This window comes from Bos indicus, chromosome 5, assembly GCF_029378745.1.
Source record: "Bos indicus isolate NIAB-ARS_2022 breed Sahiwal x Tharparkar chromosome 5, NIAB-ARS_B.indTharparkar_mat_pri_1.0, whole genome shotgun sequence".
Lineage (NCBI taxonomy): Eukaryota > Metazoa > Chordata > Mammalia > Artiodactyla > Bovidae > Bos > Bos indicus.
The window spans coordinates 102959381-102976599 of NC_091764.1; the positions used below are offsets into that span (position 1 = coordinate 102959381).

General features: G+C 43.8%; 1 protein-coding gene and 1 long non-coding RNA gene across 2 annotated transcripts in view; one reads left to right on the forward strand and one right to left on the reverse strand.

The window, feature by feature from the left end:
• LOC139182962 (antigen WC1.1-like) overlaps positions 1–17219 on the reverse strand; it is a gene marked incomplete in the record, with an annotated part of 771738 nt that overhangs the window by 327866 nt on the left and 426653 nt on the right.
• LOC139182968 (uncharacterized) lies at positions 9–4861 on the forward strand. The gene is made up of 4 exons (XR_011566470.1): positions 9–142; positions 528–617; positions 1487–1624; positions 4574–4861. It is a non-coding gene; the product is annotated as an uncharacterized lncRNA (long non-coding RNA).

Genomic DNA, 17219 nt, shown 5'->3' on the forward strand with positions numbered 1-17219 from the left:
TTAGGGACCAGAACAACCTCAAATCCTCTCCCTGGCATCTTCTCCCTGCCTGGGATCCTCTGCCTCATCCTGGGGGCCCTTCTCTTCCTGGTCCTCATCATCTTTGTGACTCAGCTACTCAGATGGAGAGCAGAGCGCAGAGGTGGGCTGCAGGGGGAACTGGGGACCAGGAGAGTGTGTGGAGGCGGGAGATGGGGCAGGTGTGAGGAGGGGAACCTGGGCCAGTTACTATTCTGAGTTGCAGACTCCATGTGCTCCGTGTTGAGCTCTAAGGGCTGAGTAGACAGAGCTTTTAGGACTGGGGTGTGAACTCTCATAAGTCATGGCCTGTCCTGTGAGACCAGACAGAGTTGGCGCTGAGCTGTAATCAGGGTCAGACGAGGAGAGAAGGTGCTGACATGGTGCACGGGGTAGGAGACGATGCTGAGGTCCTGGCAGCCCCCATGTGAGCACCAGGGAGATGAAGGTGGGCTGGCTGGATTGGGGTATCTGGGGAAGCTTCTCTGACCTGCTGGGGGATCTCTCAGCCTTATCCAGCTATGAAGATACTCTTGCTGAAGCTGTGTATGAGGAGCTCGATTACCTTCTGACCCAGAAGGAAGGTCTGGGCAGCCCAGGTGAGTGTCTCTGTCTGCCCTCCTGGGAGCTCTGGTTGTCACCACCCACTAGCTGTGCACATCTTCTCAGCATCTGCAGACCCCATGTGTGCCCCAGGCTCACAGAGACGGCTCCTCCAAAGAGGCAGGATGGCCTCTCAGAGCCTCGTGACCTCCCAGCCTCTGTCTACACTGCAAAAGCCAGGCTTTTCCCTTCTCAGCCTTAACACAGGTCCCGTGGGTGTGGGGAGGGTCATGCTGTGTGTTGTGTGATGTTTGTCTCCACATGAGGCTTCCCATCAGATTTCTCACTGACTAAACTGCCGTATTACACCAGAGATGGTGAGGACAACAGTGAGTACAGATCCACTCCAGGAAATAGAGGTGGACCTGCCTCGGCTAGGCTCTGGGGAGGAGAGTTTCCCTCATAGAGAGGAGATTTAAGGGGAATGGTTTTCCTTTGATGGACCAGAGGCATCCCTTGTGTCCAGATGGGGTTCATCCTTCTTCTCTGGCTGTTCTGTGATGTCTCATGTCGGGGCTGGTCTCTCTGTGTCCAGAATCACAACAGGCACACAATGTTTTAAAAAAATAACATCTGTAAAGCACAATTTGTCAAATATTTTAGCAATGCTCAGTGGTGAAAGAGTTGCTTTGAGATATGTAGTTTCCCCCAGAAAATATTAAGATATGTAAAATCATGTTTTGGCTTATGGACACATCAAAATGAAACATGGTCTTAGAGAAAAAAGTCTTTTGAAACAAGGAGTGATTGGTGCCTCTATTCAGAAACCCAGAAACTCTGGGTCAGAAGGTATCTTAGTTATTCCCCAGACCAACCCACCCACTGTGGTTTCATCCACTCCCTTGTCTGCTCTTGGAACCCCCAGATCAGAGGACTGATGTCCCTGCTGAAAATTACGATGATGCTGAAGAAGTACCAGTGCCTGGAACTCCTTCTCCCTCTCAGGGGAGTGAGGAGGAAGTGTCCCCAGAGAAGGAGGATGGGGTGAGGTCCTCTCAGACAGGTGAGTGGGGTCAGTTCATTCCCTGAAATCTTTCTATCTGAAAAGAGTGAATTCTTGCTCCTCAATGCCCAGCCTCCCTAGAGATTCAAAATATAGGTAATCTCATATATTTGGTAGCATCATCTTGAACATATGCCATATTTAATGCTGTCAGACTCCTTGCAAGGAGTGAGGAATCACTCTGCTTTTGGCATTTATGTCTCCATAATGTGACATAAACATCACTTTGTATGTGATATACTTGCATGAAGATTTATAGATTACAGAATTTCCTGGTGGTCCAGAGGTTAGGATTCTGCACTTTCACTGCTAGGGCCTAGGTTCAACCGTGGTCAAGGAACTAAGATCCGACAAACATTGTGTCATGGCTGAAAGAGAAACTTATCAATTAATTCAACATGTTTAAAAGAAAGCTAAGCGCTGAAGAATTGATGCTTTTGAACTGTAGTGTTGGAGAAGACACTTCCGAGACTCTTGGATGGCAAGGAGATCAGCCCAGTCAATTTAAAGGAAATCAACCTTGAATATTCATTGGTAGGATGGAGCTGAAGTAGAAGCTCCAATACCTTGGCCACCTTATGCGAAGAACTGACTCCTTAGAAAAGACCCTGATGCTGGGAAAGATTGAAGGCAGGAGGAGAAGGAGATGTCAGAGGATTAAATGGTTGGATGGCATCACCGACTCGATGGATATGAGTTTGAGCAAGCTCTGGGAGTTGGTAATAGACAGGGAAGCCTGGTATGCTGCAGTCCATGGGGTCACAGAGAATCAGGCATGACTGATTGACTGAACTGAATCAAATTCAAAGGTGTAACAAGTGTTTTAATAATATCTTTACACTGTCACATACATGAAGGCAAACCATTCAATATCACAGTAATCCAGGTCTATGCTGAATCAGTAATGCTAAAGAAGCTGAAGTTGCTGTTCTGTGATAACCTACATGACCTTTTAGAACAATCACCTAAAAAAGATGTCCTTTTGATTATAAGGGACTGGAATGCAAAAGTAGGAAGTCAAGAGATACCTGGAGTAACAGCCAAATTTGGCCTCGGAGTACAAAATGAGGCAAGGCAAAGGCTAATAGAGTTCTGCCAAGAGAACGCACTGGTCATAACAAACACCCTTTTCCAACAACACAAGAGAGGACTCTACACGTGGACACCATCAGATGGTCAGTACCGCAATCAGATTAATTATATTTTTTGCAACCAAAGATGGAGACACTCTATACTGACAGCAAATACAAGATTGGGAGCTGACTGTGGCTCAGATCATGAACTCCTTATTGCCAAATTCAGACTTAAATTGAAGAAAGTAGAGAAACCCACTAGACCATTCAGGTATGACCTAAATCAAATTCCTTATGATTATACAGTGGAAGTGACAAATAGATTCAGGGGATTACGTCTGATAGGCAGAATGCCTGATGAATTATGGACAGAGGTTCGTGACATTATACAGGAGGCAGGGATCAAGACCATCCCCAAGAAAAAGAAATGTAAAAAGGCAAAATGGCTGTCTGAGGAGGCCTTACAAATAGCTGAGAAAAGACGAAAAGTGCAAGCAAAGGAGAAAAGGAAAGATATATCCATTTGAATACAGAGTTCCAAAGAATAGCAAGGAGAGATAAGAAAGCCTTCCTCACTGATCAGTGCAAAGAAACAGAGGAAAACAATGGAATGGGAAAGACTAGAGATCTGGTCAAGACAATATACCAAGATACCAAGGGAATATTTCATGCAAAGATGGGTACAATTAAGGACAGAAATGTTATGGACCTAACAGAAGCAGAAGATATTAAGAAGAGGTGGCAAGAACACACAGAAGAACTATACAAAAAAATCTTCATGACCCAGATAATCATGATGGTGTGATCACTCACCTAGAGCCAGATATCCTGGAATGTGAAGTCAAGTGGGCCTTAGGAAGCATCACTCTGAACAAAGCTACTGGAGGTGATGGAATACCAGTTGAGTTCTTTCAAATCCTAAAAGATGATGCTGTGAAAGTGCTGCACTCAATATGCCAGCAAATTTGGAAAACTTAGCAGTAGCCACAAGACTGGAAAAGGTCAGTTTTCATTCCAATCCCAAAGAAAGGCAATGCCAAAGAGTGTTCAAACCACCACACAATTGCACTCATATCACACGCTAGCAAAGTAATGCTCAAAATTCTCCAAGCCAGGCTTCAGCAGGCATGAACTGTGAACTTCTAGATGTTCAAACTGGACTTAGAAAAGGCAAAGGAATCAGAGATCAAATTGCCAAAATTCGCTGGATCATGGAAAAAGCAAGAGAGTTCCAGAGAAACATCTATTTCTGATTTATTAACTATGGCAAAGCCTTTGACTGTGTGTCACAATAAACTGATATTTCAGTAGCTGCAAGAAGACCCTCATTCTCTAGAAAAGAGTGTTTCTCCATCTGAGGGCCTGTGTAGTTTCTGGGGAGGAGATATCTGTGGGTGCACCTGTGATACTATTTGTGGACATTTGGGGACAGGAGTCAAGTCAACTAAGAGCAGACTTGGGTTGTGAGTGAGGAATTCAGATTTTTCCTGTCTCCAGTCTCCCTCTAATTGTGAATTTGCATCTATCACCTGTGAAAGGAGAACATTTAAATTCCCTTTTATGATTCTTACCGTTGTTGGGCATCTCCTTGGTATTGTGTTGCCTGGAAGCAGGTCTCCCAGAGCTCCTGAGCACAGATCTCCTGTGATGCAGGATTTCCCCAACACTGAGGCCCAGGAGACCACATGCACTGGATCTGAGAGGACAGCTGGGATCCATCCTCACTGGAACTCATGTGAAATAGCCTGAGCCTCCCTCCCCACACCTGGGTCCCAGGGATGCTTTGTCATAAGCACTTGCTTGACTCCCTTCCACCAGAGGGTTCTGTCCCATCCTCGTGTCTCAGTTCTAATCAAACTTCTCTTTTCTATTTCAGGCTCTTGTCTGAACTTCTCCAGAGAGGCAGCTGATCCTGGGGAAGGAGAAGAGAGCTTCTGGCTGCTCCAGGGGAAGAAAGGGGATGCTGGGTACGATGATGTTGAACTCAGTGCCCTGGGAACATCCCCAGTGACTTTCTCATGATGCTGTATTAACTAGGAGATGAAGCCTCAGATATTCTAATTGCCTGTATTTCAATAGAGTAGTGCTGACCTGGAATTGTGTCATATGAAAATTGCCCAAAATGAAATATTCTGAATAAATTAACTTTTTGCTGTGCTGTTAATTTAGCAAGCTCCATGTCAAATACTTTTAGAGGATTGGTCCTCAAATGCCATCTTTCTCAAAGGAAATGCAAGGTTAACTGGCTGACCTGCTTTCTCACTTGTCTTAGAGGCTAATGAGGGCATGCTCACAAGTGCTCCAGGTCACTCTTATTTAGAAAAGGATGTAAACTTGGTCTACATTCTCACACTCCTTCCTAACAAGATGAACTCGTGGAAAAACAAAACAAAACAAAACAGTTCTAAACACCTCTGAGATGTCACATCACCAGTTTGTAACTTGTTCTTGGACACCAGCCTGGTATGAGTTTCAAAGCGGAAGGTTGGCTGGTGGAAGAGAATGGATACAGCTTTCCTTATCCTGCCTCAATATTCACAGGGCAATTAATAATCTAACTGTACATAACTACCTCTTCCTTTTTCATCTCTCTTTTATTTCTTTAGTGGATACAGACACCTCTTTGCTCATCTCCCATATCTATTTGATTATCCAAATTTTATAAATCCATTCTTTCTTCTCTATATCTTCCTACTATTTCTTTAGGATGGTGTTATTTCTTGTCTCTCCAAGGATCTCTCCTTCTAAGTGAATTATATCAGTTCATATATATCTTCAAGTTGATGGAAGGCAAATTGGTGCTCACCCACACCCTATATTCAGATGGGACAAGAAGGCAAGAAAGTGGAGACTTAGGCAGAGGGGATCCAAAAGAATGAATGTAGATAGAAAGATCAGGAACATTTGGCTATTTATGTTTCAGAGATATGGATGGAGGCATCTGACATGACTGATCTCTTAGAGGAAGAATTTCAGACCAAGGGGCTTCTTTGAAAACATCTATTTTTCAGATGTTTCAAGATTGTTTCAAGATTGCTTAAACAGTGTCAGACTTTATTTTTTTTTTTGGCTCCAAAATCAGTGCAGATGGTGATTGAGCCATGAAATTAAAAGATGCTTACTCCTTGGAAGGAAAGTTATGACCAACCTAGATAGCATATTCAAAAGCAGAGATATTACTTTGCCAACAAGGGTCCATCTAGTCAAGGCTATGGTTTTTACAGTGGTCGTGTATGGATGTGAGAGTTGGAATGTGAAGAAAGCAGAGTGCTGAATAATTGATGCTTTTGAACTGTGGTGTTGGAGAAGACTCTTGAGAGTCCCTTGGACTTCAGGGAGATCCAACCAGTCCATCCTAAAGGAGATCAGTCCTGGGTGTTCATTGGAGGGACTGATGCTGAAGCTGAAACTGCAATATTTTGGCCACCTCATGCGAAGAGTTGACTCATTGGAAAAGACCCTGATGCTGGGAGGGATTGGGGGCAGGAGGAGAAGGGGACGACAGAGGATGAGATGGCTGGATCACATCACTGACTCGATGGACATGAGTTTGGGTGAACTCCGGGAGTTGGTGATGGACATGGAGGCCTGGCATGCTGTGATTAATGGGGTCATAAAGAGTGGCACAGGACTCAGTGACTGAACTGAACTGAAAAAGTAATTGTGATCATGCTGTGACTTCTCAGTGCAGAGAGAGCTGTCATGAAGAAGTGAGAAAGTAAAGATTGCATTTACACAGCACTACCCCCACAACCCGTCCTGCCCCCCACCCCTATCCCCACCCCCGGTCAATTCCATTGTGGACATGTGGACAAGCTGCTGCACTAATATAAAACCTGAGAGTGCTGGCCTGGTTGTGAGCTGGACCCACCCAGTTACTTGGTTGATGACTGTGGATGGTTTCTAGGGCTCCAACCTACACTCACGCTTGCAGTCTTCATAGTTCTAGGCTGTGCTTGGGGATGGTAAGATGCCCAGGGCTTCTTCCAGGGCATCTCACATGTCTATTCACTTGGGAAGTGATGAAATAGATGACATATGATGAAATAAGGCACACACACAAAGAAGCTCAGTGAACTTCAAGAAAACACAGATAAACAATGAAATTCAGGAAGACAATATATGAAGAAAATAAGATTAAAAAAAAATTCTCATCATCATTATTGTTTTCAATTTTTGGTTGCATGAGTCTTTGTTGCTGCTCATGGGCTTTCTCCACATGCAGCAAGCAGGCACTACTCTTCTTTGTGGGCAGCAGGTTTCTCTATGCGTGGCCTTCTCTTATTGTGAACAGGTTCTAGGCACCCAGGCTTCAGGGGTTGCAGCATCACTTCCTATTTGTAATTTGCGGGTCCTAGAGCTCAGGCTCAGTAATTATTGAGCTAGGGCTCAGTAATTGTTGAGCTAGGGTGTTACTTCACAGAATAAATTCAGAGTTTTTTTTAAAACAGAGAAAGAAAGCATAAAAAAGAAGTAAACAGGGAGTTTGCTGATGGTTTAGTGGTTAGGATTCAATGCATTTGCTGCTGTTGTCTGGATTCAGTCCCAGTAGGGGAACTGAGATTCCTTAAGCTTTGCAGTGAGGCAAAGAGAATAACAGAAGAAACAAAACAGAAAAATGAACCAAACAGAGATTCAGTTGCTTAAGATTCAGTTCAGTTCAGTGGTTCAGTCGTGTCCGACTCTTTGAGACCCCATGGACTGCAGCACACCAGGCTTCCCTGTCCATCACGGACTCTTAGAGCTTGCCCAAATTCATGTCCATTGAGTCGGTGATGCCATCATCCAACCGTTTCATCCCCTGTCGTTCCCTTCTCCTCCTGCTGTCAATCTTTTGCAGCATTAGGGTCTTTCCTAATGAGTTAGTTCTTCGCATCAGGTTGTCAAAAGATTGGAGTTTCAACTTCAGCATAAGTCCATCCAATGAATATTCAGGACTGAATTCCTTTAGGATGGACTGGTTAGATCAGTTGCTTAAGACTACAATGAATGAAATGCAACAAAATGAAAAATGCTACCTAGAGCATCAACAACAGCAAAAGACTCTGTAACTTAGAAGGCAGGACCATTGAGATTACCCAGCCAGGGGACAAAGAAAAAGAGGAATGAAAAAGAGTGAAAGAACCTGTGTGAGCTCTGGGGTAACATTCACAGAAACAACTTGGACATTATTGGAGTCCCAGAAGGACAAGAGAGGGAGAAAGGGACATAGATTGTACTTAAAGAAATAATACCAGATAAGTCCCAAATCTGATGAGATTTAGACATCCAAGTACATGTAGCTAATAGGTCACTCTTCAGAATTCATTCAAAATGATCATCCCCAAGACACATTGCTTGTAATCAAGAAAAAGAATTTTACAAGCAGCAAGAGAAAAGTGCTGCTGCTGCTGCTAAGTCACGTCAGTCGTGTCCGACTCTGTGCGACCCCATAGACGGCAGCCCACCAGGCTCCCCCGTCCCTGGGATCCTCCAGGCAAGAACACTGGAGTGGGTTGCCATTTCCTTCTCCAAGAGAAAAGTAAGTGCTCAAAAAAAGAAATTCCCTTAAAAATATCAGTGGACTTTTTAGTAGAAATCTGACTGTCCAGGAGAGAAAGGATGATATATTCAAACTTATGGGGAAAAAAAGCCTACCACCCAAGAATATTTTTCTCAGGAAGGTTGTTTTTCATAAATGAAGATGATATGAAGACTTTCCCAAGCAAACAACAGTTGAGGGGATTCACCACACTAGGCTTGTCTTACAAGATTGCTGAGGGGAGTTCCTCAAACTAAATGAAGGATGCTAATTTTTATATGAAAGAAGTGAAAATATGCAACAGACTTGTAAGTGTAAATACTGCATCCAATTCAGCATCCTCTGACACTGTAATATGGTAGTGTGCTAATCAGTTAGCTTTAGTCTAAAGAAAGTATTAAAATAGCTATAGAGAAAAATATTTTGTTAGTGGATATACAATATAGAGAGCGGTAAATTGTGACATCCAAAACAAAATGCGTAGAAGGGGATAAAAAGGTAGAGCTTTTGCATATCATTGGAATTAATTTGTTATCAGTACAGTATTTACTGTTGTCCCACTAACATGTTTTATGTGAGCCATGTGGCAACAGAAATGTAAAAATCTACAGTAGATTCACAAAAAGTAACAAGAAGGGACTCAAAGAGCAACAGTATCCAAAATTATCAGTTCACAGTTCTAACTGTTGTGCAGAACAATTGAGTTGTCCTGGTCTCCACATCATCTTTCAAGATCAGCTGAAGAGGACTCTCCTTCGAAAAGTGAAAGACTAATTAAGCTGTGTGTTATTTTAATCCAAAGAAGTCTTTGGGCACCTCATCTGCTTCCTTACGTCATATCAATAGTGCAGCTGTACTTTTTTAATTGCAAATCTTCTTCCTGTGATATTGCTGTGTGGTTTTAATGAAAAAACTGCCAATGATAAATCATGTGAATATCCTGTCTCCTCAGTTGGGTTTGATTAAGACTTATTAAGAAGCCACATGTAGGTACTTTGTGGTTTGTCTTGTGTATCCTTAGAGAGAGAGATTTGCAGTGTTCGTTGTGACATATTTGTAGGTGATAGCTGCTTGTTTTTGAAAATCAAATTTTGCCTTGCTAATTGCCGGAAACATTTGTCTTTAAAACAAAAATATTAGCTAAATGATGTTTTCAGAAAGATTTCTTTGTATTTAAGATAATTTATCTTCAATATTTAGTACAGTGCCATTCAGCCATTCAATAAATATTAGCTGAGCATCTGTGAAGTTATAAAGAGGGGAAATATAGAGCTTATACACAGGCACAGTCCTCACTCCAATCCTAGGCCCTAGCAAGGCCTCAGACAATGCCTGCAGACTGCAGGAGCCTTGGTTAGCATGCCCAGATTGGGAAACATTCGATGACAAGGAAAAGAGATCTGTTCACAGAGTCTTTGATGTTAAAGGAGGAACACATTGCTGTATTTTCCAGTGTTCTGAGGCTGGTCTGCAGGCAGGACTCAGCTGCACCAAAGCTCCATGTGCAATAGAGCCTCAGTTCATAGACTTTGAGTCTGAGCAATCACTTAGGCTTTGAACTCTGAGTGCCACCCCAGAGGCACTAACCTTAGGTTGCAGTGGTTTAAGAATCACCACCCACAAGAACTCAATAGCTCTGCAGTTGGTAATTACATCAGCTCTGAGCATAGGTGGGTTAATCATGAAGTTAATGAAGCCTGTTCTTCAGAGCCTCTCCTTGCACCAGCCCCTTCCAAGTCCCGAGGGGGCCCTAGGGCTGTGGTTGAAGCAGAGAGGACTCTATGATCCTTGCCCCTTCACCGTGTCTTCTGCGTGCCTTTTGCCTGTGGAAAACTTTAGTCAAAGAATATGTTTAATTGGAGAAGCGAGAAATGTGGAAACAAAGGAAAACAGTCAGAGGAGACTAACTAATAATAATGTACTCATTAAGCACAGTCAAGGACGTTTAGTTGTTTCTCAAGGGTTATAGATGATATTCTGAGCCATGTGCTGTGAGCTGTCTTATAGACACAAAACACCAGGTGGAGCAGTGAACTACATGATGACCACACTGTACCCTGGACTTGAGCATCCACAATTCTGAGAACTGACCACAAAGACATGGGAACAAGTACACACAGGTACTAAAGATTAACTGTACCTAAAACAACCAGTGGATGTTTTGGATGGCATCACCAACTTGATGGACATGAGTATGAGCGAGCTCTGGGAGTTGGTGATGGACAGGAAAGCCTGGTGTGCGGCAGCCCATGGGGTCACAAAGAGTTGGACTCGACTGAGTGACTGAAATGAACTGAAGACAACCAAGATGATGCTAATCAGACCACTGATGACCAATTTGAAGATGACTGTTAGAGATGACTGTGCTGTTTCTGCATATAACCTCCCCCAACCCCAGCTCTGCTATATAAGCTCTCACCCTCTTCTTGTCATGGGGTGGGCGGAGTCGGCCCTTGTACAGATGTCCACCACCGTCCCCGCCAGTTGCTGCCATCTGAAATAAAACAAACTTTTCTTTCCACCAACCTGGCCTGTATACTGGCTTTTGAGCGGTTAGCAGCTGGACCCCTCACACATACCTTTCGGTTGCATGGTCACAAGGAGATAGGTTTTGAATGTGCCATTTGCTTCAGTTGAGGGGAAAAAAATTCAGCAAAATTATTTCTTACCCAAAGGTGAAGAATTTAATGAACTACATGGAGAACTAAATCCAGGAATCAGATTTGTTCTGGAAATCAAGAAGAAACAGAAGAGGTTTGGAAAGTACATGCTGCTTTTCATTAGTACAGGATTGGTAGAATGTAAAAATAAGATCAAAGATGATGAACTGACTAACTCAGAGTTGTTTAAGGATGAAGGTCAAGATGCTCAGAGACAAAAATGGGGAAATGGAAGCACAACTGTCAGCACAGACTGATGTAAAGGGAGGAGGAGCTGCACCAGGTGTGGATGCTCTTAAGCAGAAGTTTGGATCCAGTTGTTGGTCAATCAGTGATGGTGACTAGGAATCAACCAAGCCCCAAAGAGGAATCAAGTTGAGACCTGAGGGAGCAGCTTGGGATGAAGACACAGAAGGAAGAGGAGATCCAGAAAAGTACCTGCTTCATGTGGCAGATTTTGTCTTCCTTTCACGTCTTCAGAATAGGCTCTGTTCTGATGCTGGAACAACTGACTCCCAAATCTCAGAAGGAACACACACATGCATACACACATTCATTACCAACCTGCAAAAGTACTGTGGTCAGTGAGGCTCCACTAGCTTACACGTGTACCAAGTGGAACACGCAGCTTCTGGGGCAGGAAAGAGAGAAACCAGAGAGTCGCATGGGGTTTTCATGCCTCTACTCAGAAGTGACACAGGTGACAACACCCACGTTTCATTGGCCAGAATGAGTCACTGGGAGACAGAGAAACAGCTATTTGATGAATATTACTATTGATGCCACGTCCTTGGTAGCAATGCTGTCAGTTTTTTTTTTTTTTCCTTGCCTTGGTGAAGTTTCTGAGGTACAATTTTGTGCAGAAATTAAATGTCATTAGACCGTCCCCAGAATGGGATTTGAAGAAGGCCTTCTGTATCTGGTTCCTTCGTCTGGTGTGTCTCTGGCTCCTTACTCGACTTCTGTCTGTGCTGAGTGGGAGTAGTCAGATTCGTGTCTCCCCTGCCCCCACCACCCTCCCCACTAGTATCACTAACTGCAGGGTGATTTCAGCATTTGTTTATGCATTCATTTCTTTATTTATCCACTATTTGTTAAGCTCTCTCTATGTGTCTTTACTTGACTTTAAAGAGATATTGAAGAGTAAGACACAATACTGCCTCTCAAGAAGCCCCCACTTTAGAGACAGTGAGCAAGGTTTTACAGATTAAATAAACACAGCAGTAATTTTGAGCTGGAGGAATTAGAAAGAGTTCATAGATGTGACAACTCTGTGCTCTTAAAAACAAGAGAAGACTTATGAATTTTCTTTCTGTAATGGGCTTAAAAATGTGTCCCTAGGCAATGGCACCCCACTCCAGTACTCTTGCCTGGAAAACCCATGGACGGAGGAGCCTGGTGGGCTGCAGTCCATGGGGTCGCTAAGAGTCGGACACGACTGAACGACTTCACTTTCAGTTTTTACTTTGATGCATTGGAGAAGGAAATAGCAACCCACTCCAGTGTTCATGCCTGGAGAATCCCAGGGATGGGGGAGCCTGGTGGGCTGTCGTCTATGGGGTCACACAGAGTCGGACACGACTGAAGTGATTTAGCCTTAGCCTAGCCTAGAATTGAAATATACATAAATGTAATATTCTCTATTTTTATCACGGATTTCATCTTGTGCACTAGCAAGGGATGTTTGTGTGGATTGAAAGTTCCATAAAGTTAACACAGACTCTCCCATTTAAAATTTATCCCTCAACTTAGCTCGGGTTCATGGTAATAACTGTCTTGTCATTTCTAGTTCAAGCTCCCTGCTGAGACTAGTTTTCCTCTCTTTCAGGAGGCATCTTCTCGTCTCTCCTCCCACAGGTGGTTCCTGGGGTGGGAGGGCTTCTTCCTTTCCAACGGCAGTAGGGAAGGACCCTTTGTCTGCATGCTCTCCACTTAGAATCTGCTTGTCTTTGATTTCTTAGCTTTGATCTGCTCTTGTCTCTGGGTATCTGGTGTTGCACTATGGAGGAGTGAATGAGGGCCACACTCTGTTCGATGTTTCTGGTTATAGACTGTAATGGGCTGAACAAAGATGATGGGCGGGACCTCAGCCAGCTCATGACCTTGCTCTTTCCTTCATGCTCTTGTGATGAAGTGGTCTTTGGTAAAGGAGTCTTTACTAACCTTGGTCCCATCCATGCAAGGAACGCAGATGGTGAAGGGGGTCTCCAACGCTTTGCTGTAACAACTCAGTTAATCATTTTCCTTTAGAGTTGTACACCTCTTTTTTAATTTAAAAATATTTTGTATTTTAGTCTGTCTGATTGGTCCTGAGAAAATTTTCCTCAAGCAAGCAGGTTTAATTATTAACTTTCCTAGCAAAAAGATTACTGAATCTCTGACCACCATTTTCTCATGGTGATTTGGGGATAATAATGCTACATGTTGTATTGCTTTAGAATCCATAAGGACAAATAGTTAGCCTAAGTCAAAGAACAAGACTCTGCTCTTTACTTCTGTACTTCTAATTCAACGTGGAAGATGTTTAAATTTTTTTATAACTAAATTTCTTCCTGTTAAAGTTGTGTGTGGTTTGAATTGAAAATATGCCAAATGATAGATACATGAACATCCTGACCACTTGGCCATATCTGATTAAGACCAGAACAGGAGGCTTCATGGTCTTCACCTGTCAGTGTTCTGTGGTTTGTCTTCTTTATCTTCAGATATACAAAGAAATTTGCAGCGTTTATACATGTTTAGAACTGGCTGTCTCAGCACTGCTTTTGTACTGGGGCTAGGTTGTTTCTAGTTATTGAAATTTACTGCATTCATTGCAGAAAGGTGTTGAAGTGAACCATATATAGCTCATACCATTTAACAGTATTGAAATATCATTAAAACAAATGATGCAGCTTGCATTGTGCTGTTACATCCTCACAACAAGTTAAATTATTTCTCAAAAGATTTCTTTTTGATTGAAATGATTTGTGTAAAATACCAGGCTGACATTCATTCATTCAGGTATACAAGAGACATCATTACGATTTTTAGTTAGCCAAGCACTGGGGATATGGAGGTGAATTAGACACAAAATGTTTTACCAAGTATATCCAAGTTTATAAAGTAAAATGATTAAGTAAACAACTTAATTCACAAAAGCTCACCAGTGTTAAGGTTGAGGTTCTTGAGCAGTTACATGGGGCACAGAGAGAAGGAGTGATGTGTGGAAGACTCACAACTCTGATTGGCACCAACGACCATCACAGCATGTGGTTCCTGGGAGAGTTCTGACAGCCTCAGTCAAGGCTCCAGGTCACAGAATTGAATTCCTGCTCTAGAGTCCTGGGATTCCTGGGATGAGATGGTGGGAGATGCCCTAACACTGCTTCTCTATTACTACTACCACGTGTGTAAGTATGTGTGCGTGTTAGCCACTCAGCTGTGACCAACTCATTGTGACTCCATGGACTGTAGCCCCTCCAGGCTCCTCTGTCCATGGGATTTCCTAGGAAAGAATACCGAAGTGGGTTGTCATTTTCTTCTCCAGAGAATCTTCCTGACCCAGGGGTCGAACTCAAATCTCCTGCATTGCAGGCAGATTCTTTATCATCTGAGCCATCAGGAAAGCAAGGTAACAGTAGTACATAATACTACTACTATGTACTACTGCTGTTGCCTGGAAAGTTCCATGGACAGAGGAACCTGGCATGGGTTCGCAAGGTGCTGGCCACGATTGAGCACATCAGCATCAGCACATGTAATACTGTTAACTGGTGTTGTAATATCACATGCTAATGCCAACTCACTTAATCCTCACCAAAATCAGTCATCTTGGTGGGATCATACCCTCTTTTTACTAATCAGACAGTGTAAGAACCCTGTTCAAGGCCCACACTTGGCGTGTGGTTAAACTGTGGGTCAAGACCAGGCAGTCTGGCTCCTGAGCCTGTTTTCCTGACCCTGTACTGCACTCTCTCATGTTCATTGTGGACACAGCTGGGTTAGTGTCCTCCCTAAAACTTTCTTCCTTCAAATCTTTGATGAGATTGGATACTGAGATTTCTTTATGTGTCAGAAAGATGTAGCTTCATCCAAGGGGAGTTGGTTCATGTTGACTCTGCACCCCCAGCTCTGGGGTAGAGGGTGCTGTGGGGACAGGCTGCCAGCCCTGAGTTTGCCGCTCCCTATAGCCCATCCCTTTCTATAAAGGGTCTGGAGCTGCTAACAGCATCTTACCTGTGAGATCCCCATCCAAAGTTGAGACCATGTGTATATGTACCTGGTGCAGTAAACGCATCCCTGTGTCACCCTGTGGGAGGGATGACTGGACTTCAGGAAGCACGTCCTGTGTTTTTGGTGTCTGGCTCGTGGTTTCTGGTGATGGTGTGGACTCCACAACTGGGTGAGGAATGATGACTCTGGGCCCAGAGGGAGTAGAGCATCAATTCTAAGTGACTGAGCAGATCCTGGTCTTACTTCAGCAACTGAGTGTAAATTTTGGTTTTCATATTTCTAATAAGTTTTTATCATTAATGTGGTAAAGCTCCAGATATAGAAGGAGATGGGGTCAGGTACAGTCATGGGGCTTGAGAATGAGAGGACCAGATGACAAGGAAGTGATACTTAAATAAATAATGGGTAAATATTTGCATATTTAGAGGAAGAAAAGCATGTGTTCAACTGTCTTTTCTCCCATCTCAAGTATGAAGGACAGGCATGGTGGGACAGAAAAATTGTGTCTGCTGAATGGGATGAGTGGTCCCTCTGGTGGGGGATGTGGCAGGGCTGTGGACTAATCTGCAGCTGCCCTCAGTGTTGGCCCTACTGAGACCTTAAGGTGGGCCGTGGGTGGCTCTTGAAGCTGTCTCTGAGCTCCGGTGGGGACCCTGGGGTGTTTGTGTCACAGATGCTTCCTTCTACATCTGTGCTGAAAAAACGGAGTCATGGTGAGGGGACCTCAGGATGGGCTTGTGTGGACCACAGGGCTGCATCATGGGAATCTTGAGCCTGAGGGGGCATGAGGAAAGGGGGCAGCACATTAGTGACCTTGGATTTTGATGGGGGAGCTCTATCTTGCATCACTTATGGCCCTTCTCAGTCTCTCTATTCATCCCTGGGGTACCTTCTGGGGGAGCATCTGGGAGCTTCTCTGATGAGTGGAAACAGAACAAGGCAGCAATGGCTACACTGGACATCATCCCTTCTGCTTGGATCTGTCCCCTCAACCCACCTAGGATTCCATTCTTTCCGCCACCTTTCCTCTTAAATGCAGAACAGAGGAGGTGGGTTCACTGGTGGTTTCAGGCAGCAAGAACCCCTTTCTCTTCTCTGCTTCACTCACCCCTTCTTTGCCCCCTGCCTGCAGCTATCATGTAGCAGACTATTTCTCCATCTCTCTGGAACTGTTCCCTTAAATTATATTTTGCGTCTTCTTTAGTTATGGTTTTATAATACAAATGTATTCTAAATCTTATCAAACCATACTCGCAGCATATAAAGGGGGTACATGTGAAGTTTAGAAAACTTTAGTCTTTCTAAAGTATAATTTTCTTCTTGTTTTCATTGTTTAGTCACTTAGTCGTGCCCAAGTCATTTCGACACGATGGACTGTAGCTGGCCAGGCCATTCTGTCTGCGGAATTCTCCAGGCAAGAATATTGGAGTGGGTTGCCATTTCCTTCTCCAGGGGATCTTCCTGACCCAGGGATCGAATCCATGTCTCTTGCTTTGTGGGCAGATTCTTTACTGCTGAACCATCAGTGAAGCCCCATGTTTTCTTCTAGAGATCCCTGCTCCTATTTTGGTGGGCTAGAGTTCAATGACGACTTCTACTTTCTCTTTGTTTCCTTTAATAGCAATCTCTTTCTTTCTGTCAGCATCATTTAGTGAGTAGCTGAAAGAGATACTTCACATAAAATGGAATGCAATAAAGGGAAAGGGATTTAACTCGTCTGAATGTCCCTATAGGGAACCCGCCTGCCAATGCAGGAGACACAGGTGACATGGTTTTGATCCTTGAGTCAGAAAGATCCCTTTAGAAGGAAATGGCACCCCCCTCCAGTATTCTTGCCTGGGAAATACATTGGACAGAGGAGGCTGGCGAGCTATAGTCCATGGGTTGCAAAGAGTCAGACACGACTGAGCACGCAGGCACTTGCTCCAGGACCAAGTCTCCAGATCATTCTGAGAAGGGGGAAAACCCTGCAATCTCATCCCCCCAACTTGATGGGTCTCACTTCATGCCTCCACAGTCACCTGTGAATTCCTGTACTCCTGGTCCTAGTTTTTGCTGACCTGATAAATACTTTTGTATTTCAAGACTTCTTGTAGTTCTCTGCTTCCACCCTGAGCTCAGTGCCG